Source organism: Brienomyrus brachyistius, unplaced genomic scaffold (genome assembly GCF_023856365.1).
Source record: "Brienomyrus brachyistius isolate T26 unplaced genomic scaffold, BBRACH_0.4 scaffold235, whole genome shotgun sequence".
Lineage (NCBI taxonomy): Eukaryota > Metazoa > Chordata > Actinopteri > Osteoglossiformes > Mormyridae > Brienomyrus > Brienomyrus brachyistius.
Genome location: NW_026042510.1, coordinates 206,364 through 212,602, shown reverse-complemented (window position 1 = coordinate 212,602; position 6,239 = coordinate 206,364). Strand labels below are relative to the sequence as shown.

The window sequence follows — 6,239 nt, the reverse complement described above, 5'->3', positions numbered from 1 at the left end:
CATTTATTTTACATTCATAATGATGTTGTTTGTTGTTTTGTGCCCCACTGCTCTTGTAACAAGCCTCAGTCTTGACTCTCCCTTTTAAGGTCTTGGCCTTAAATCACACTCGATATAGGTGGTGTCGTCCCCATCACCCTGACCAGGATACATGCTGTAAGATTAATGGATGGTGTTTATCTGTGTGATGAAAAAGAATGTGAATAAAACAAAAATGTACCATTATAAATGGGAGCCCTAGGATGTGTGGTGGTTAGAGATGTGGACTGATGAGAATTTTGCTTTTCTAAAGTTCTGTTGTGAAAACTGTACATTCCGTTCCATGTACAGTAGTGATATGTAGCAATCATGTGCTCCAGTCAAATGTCCAGCTGCATGAATAATAATGGTGGCTTGTTTGGATAAATAACTTAGGCTGAATACTTGAAAGCGTGACCTGGGTGAGGTAGAGAGGAAACAGGGTCTTACAAGAAGCAGATATTGTTCTGTCTGTGTGGTTTTTACTCTTTGCAAAGTGAGTCCAGCACAGTGCAGTCAGTGGGTCAGTCTTCCTGAGCTGCATCTAACCAGTGGAAACATCTGCAGCACTGCAGAGAAGCACTCAGCAGACAAACAAACCCAAACAGCTTACAGCAGTATGTCACTTTTGGACAGAGGTGGACAAAGTACACAACTTCACTACTTGAGTTAAGTATAGATACTCCTCGTCAAATAATACTCAAAGTTTTTCAGTTAATTTTTTACTTCAGTTAAAGTACTGGAGTATTTGCATCTAAAAATACTTAAGTATTCAAAAGTACATTATGTTTTAAATGCAAGACATTTTTCAGAACCTAATGACTCCTGAACACCCCACTGAATACACTGACTGGCTTGTACATCTTGTAGAATAAAAAGCTTGTGGAATATGATACAATGACTATAGAAACACAACTGACATAACAAAAGTACAGCCATTGTCATTTTCATCTTATTTAACACCCCCCACCCCACTCACACAAAAGAGCATGGTAGTGTTCTTACAGAGCCGTAGTGCATGTGTGTTTGTGTGTGTGTGTGTCTATGTGTGTGTGTGTTTGTGTGTCTGTGTATGTTTGTGTGTGTGTCTATGTGTGTGTATGTTTGTGAGCCAAGTAACAAGACAGGGAGCAAGAAACAAAACTCCTCTTTCTTAATTATCCACATCGTTATTAACGACACAGGTATATATACAGGTACATATACAGGTACATGTATATACTCAAAAATACATCCAGAACACACAATTAAATGAAAAACGTAATTTAAGAACACTTGAAATTTTCATTCAGTTTCTTTCATCTGTTTAATATAATCGATCAGTCCCTGTGCGTTTGCCCCAAACCATTCAGCATGGTACACAAGGGAGACAAGTAAGCATGTGTGACATCAAAGAACTGATTGCAGCAACTCAGCCTTTCCACAACATTAAAGCCGCTTATTCCCCCCCATGCCATGAAGAAATAATCTCTGTGGCTCCCCTCTCCCCCTCCCTCAGCCCCCAGTCTGGCTTGAACATTTGCACTTCCAGTAAAAATGCGCCCCAACACACTGACACCAAACTCAGCACCGGTACTCCGTAAAATCCCGTGATTCAGTCTCAGAAGCACTGGCTCCCCTGCCCTCCTCTGAACATTATTAAAGCTACACCCTGAACACTCTGTGTGACTGACATGAATGAGAAGCATCTTTATTCATAATCTCTGTAGCGGAGGTCAGAATACAGAGTGTCATTATTCCCGTCTTTCTTCTGTCTCCTGGGTTTTGGCTTCTTAAGGTTCAGGGCAGCGTAATTCAGTGTGTCCTCGTCATGGCACTGTGGAGACAAAGATGGCAGAATTGGATGGATCAAATCGGTTTGCTATTACCTATTTTCACAAATAGCACTTAAAATGCTGATCCCAGGATGGAAATCAGTCTGAGGTTCATTTGTTTTACTGACGATTTGTAATTTGAAATATTTATTACATACTTGCTTGCGTGACCATTCCACTTTTGATATATCACTGTTCTTTTCATCTGTTTAAAATATATAACACATCAATATATTATTTAATTTCGCACGGTATCATACCGTGGTCAGATAACATTCCGAATTTTCAAGCAATCAACATCCTTTTTGTCTCAAAAATGAAAGTAAAAATGACTTCTGTCAATTTAAGTGTGCATGTTTGGATACGTGTCATTTGTTCTCATATATCATATATAATAAAATTGCTATAAAGGAGATCTTGGTAATAAAAGTTATTGATATGCAACTTATTGCAACATGTATATTTCAATAGATTTTGCAAAATATGAAAGATATAATACAAAAATGTAAATCTTACAGTACAAAAAGGTTTATATAAATAAGGTGAGATTTAATAATGGATTTTAAAACTGTATTACCTGCAAGAGTGGTTTTTAATATGAAAATGTTATCTATCATAAAACAATTTTATATTTCTATAATTTGTTAAAATCTACATTTTGTCCTTCTGAGTGCATAAAGCCGGGCAGCGTACCTGCACAGTGTGTACAGGTCAGTTTACATCTTATACAAATGAGAGCAACGTTCAGAATAATGCTGCAAGATAAAACTATCAGCAAGCCAGAGTGAAGAGGATCCAGCAGCTTCTGAAAGCCTGTAACAAAGAGATAGATTTCAGCATAATGATATAGAGACACATTTCCCATTTGCTTACATTACATTAGTTAAAGATCAAATCGATAACACATTACAGCAGTTGTTTTGTAAATAGTCCATTTTTAACATGAACTTCTAGTATTTTGCATTTTAACAATTTATATTAATATTTGAAATAATTATTAAATTAGGCTCCGGACCCCCCGCGACCCAATAGGATAAGCGGTTTGGAAAATGGATGGATGGATGGATATTAATATTTGAAATAATTATTAAATTAGGCTCCGGACCCCCCGCGACCCAATAGGATAAGCGGTTTGGAAAATGGATGGATGGATGGATAATTATTAAATTAACATCTGTGTAATTTAATTTAAGCACTTAAATTAGAAAATTCATTACATTAAAAAAAGAAATAAATGTCTTAATAGCAGAATAAGCTAAATAAAACTTTGAAGCAGATATACTCTCCACACTGGGTGCTACCATCTATATCCAGCTGTGTGCCGTTCCCAAACAGCATCTCCCCACACTGGGTGTTACCATCTATATCCAGCTATGTGCCGTTCCCAAACAGCATCTCCCCACACATGGCCACAGCGCAGTAGTAAGTCCCAGCATCGGAGAGGCTGAGGTTCCCCTTGGGGAGGCTGTAGACGCAGCTCCGTGTAGGAGATCCAGCCTCAGGGCTCTTCTCACACTCATCACTGCTGTTTCCATGGCTGTAAATGACTCCAGGAAGGGATTCTCCTGATCCATGTCTGAACCAGTAAACACTGTGTTCTCCTGCACAGCTCCCAGTCTCTATCGTACACTGCAGGCTCACAGAGTCTCCTGGCTGCAATGTGTCAGACACAGGCTGCTGTACCACAGTCCTGCTGTTGGAGTCTTTACCTGAAAAGCAAAATAGTCATGATGACAGCCCTTTGAGAATAACAATGGAAAATACAGATCCTCAAAAATTGTTCTTACAGATTTTTGGGAACTGAATCGATGTTCTTCTAGCCATCCAAGAAATCAGTAACTTCTTGGAGAACAGCTGACATTCTTCTCTCTTTTTATTGTATTACTGCTTATTAGTATATATCAGGTAACACTATACATTAACTGCACCTACATAATACCTAAATAAAAATTATATGATAATAACAAACATTATAATCATATAATGTCTTGTATTAATGTATGAAGGTAGATGAATATAATTAATTTCAATTCAAAGAAATGAAGTGTGTAAAGTGTACTTTATATTTTCATGATTTTCGTGACTTTACATTTGGTTTATGTTGCCCCTTTTCCACAGGAAGGTATTTATTGTTTTTGCATATTTAGCTCTTGATGTGTTTTGGTATTTTTGAGCATTTTGCTGTAGTACCTGCATAATTTAATTCAAGAGCCGAAGAGCTGTTTGCCCATTACTAGTTTGTCTATCTTTTAACATTAAAGAAAAAGTATACATAGTAAAAGGAATTACTTGGTTTCGTAGTTCCTCCTATTTATTTTCTTATGCACACAAAAGTAAGTTTTTCCGTTCAACCATAGCACTACAGCGAAAAGCAAAACGTCATGGCAAATACAATTATGCTTTATTCCAATACACATTGCTAATTTTTCATTATTATTACATTTATTCAGCATAATATCTTCAAAGGTTTCATGATTTAATTTGCAATCTTCTGGCCTGAAATCTTTTCCTGCTACACTGAAGACTCTCTCAGCGTGTGCAGAGAAAGCTGCAGCCAAAGGGTTGGCATCCTCTGATAAACATGGTTGGTTCAGGTATCGGTGACATTATGTGAACCTTTCATGGCAGGAATAGGGACTAGTTTGACTTTTGATGCAGGAAAAGTGTTTGGGACGTTTCTTAGGTTAGAAACTGCCGTCACTGCAGCCAACACTGACTTTTAAGGAGAGACACTCAGCTCTTCCTATGAGCAGATCCACCATGGTGCACAAAATGACAGTATAATTATTATTTTAGGTGACACTTCAAATGTTGCATTATTTCATTCTTTACAAAACGACATTTTTATAACAATGATGTATAACAATGTTAATGTGTTTATGTATAATTCATATTTAAATTAAAGTTCATATTTTAGTTAAAAGCTACACCTACAGTACGTATATGAACTTGAATTTGAATCCAAACCCTTTTTCGTTCTTCTTCTTTAAATTCAAATATAAATTTCAATGCCACAACCTGTTTTCAACCACAATTCAAATGTAATTCAGATTAACAAAATGAACTGAAATTCAAGTTCATATATGTATTCAAAATCCTGAATTTTAGGATACGTATTTGAGAATTTCATTCTCAAATCAGTTCTGAATGGTGCACATCCCTAGTTCATATGTTAAATCATGCATTTTTTTTTTCAGAGTGAATACACACTGACTGCTCAGATAAATAACGTCAAAAATAATTTTCTTTTGTTGCTTAAGATTTTTGCACAGTCCTATACTGTATATAACAACTCAAACATTTTTTTATGTTATTTGTTTTAAAGAGGCTGCAATGTGTAACATTAACATCTGTATAAAGAGAAGGTTAGGCTTTTGGCTGACAGCAAGCAAAATGCAACAAATTGTATAATAATAATAATAATAATAATAATGAATGATTTTTGTTTGATGTTTAGAAAAACATTTATGGAACAAAGCAGACAATAAGGTATCTTTGCTAATTTTATATTGACAAACAACTAAACTGTCAAAATTATTTTGCAGGGAATAATCTTACTGACATTATAATAAAGCAAATATGAAAATAGTTGGAATCTCATTTACCTGTGATTATGACAAAGGTTCCATTCCCGAAGGTGACCTCATGAAGAAACACAGCAGCACAATAATACACTGCAGAATCTGACGGCTCCACGTTAGAAATAGTGAGGTTAAAACTCCCCTCTGCATTCAGTAAGGAGTAACGTTTTATGCTTTTATATTCCTTGTAAAATTCACCAGGTACGTAGAGAAGTGCTTTCGCCATGGGCTGGGGCTTCCGACCAACAGCTTGCTTAAACAAAGTAACAAAAGTTGTTTCTCCTTGACAGAAGCATGTCAGGGTCACACTGTTTCCAAGCTGAACCCTCATCAGGTGACTGGGCTGAACAACATCTGTAGTCAGTGCAGTGTCTGCAAAAACAGAAAAACAAAAAAAATCATAATCAAATAAGACATATAATAGTAATCTAAATAACTATTAACTATGATGCAGATTAAATGGCCAAATTCCACTGATCACATCATACAGATAAATGAAAATATTAAAATCCCAAAATAATTTATATTATAGGGCCTTACTAATGAAAATGAGAAGACCAAAGAGTCTGAACATTTTTGTGCTTCCACTGTTTAGAATAAACTGCTCTGCTGCTAAGTGAGAGATCATGGTCGTGGTCGGGATGAAAGGGCAGGAAACAGAGAGGAAACAGAGAGACACACATCAGGCTGATCTGATTGGCTGTTCACATGGGAACTTAAGTAACAGTGAAAAAGCATTTTAATGTGCACTTACATGACGTTTATTAATTTACTCCTTAACATCCAGTTAAAATGAGAACAATTAGATAAACAGGAGCAGATACTG

General features: G+C 36.3%; 1 long non-coding RNA gene across 1 annotated transcript; it reads right to left on the bottom strand.

Moving 5' to 3' along the window:
* Window positions 1–3,402: 3,402 nt before the first annotated feature.
* On the bottom strand, window positions 3,403–6,015 carry LOC125728318 (uncharacterized). The gene is made up of 3 exons (XR_007389024.1): window positions 5,954–6,015; window positions 5,438–5,785; window positions 3,403–3,541 (listed from the first exon to the last, which is right to left on the bottom strand). It is a non-coding gene; the product is annotated as an uncharacterized LOC125728318 (long non-coding RNA).
* Between the last annotated feature and the right edge of the window lie 224 nt (window positions 6,016–6,239).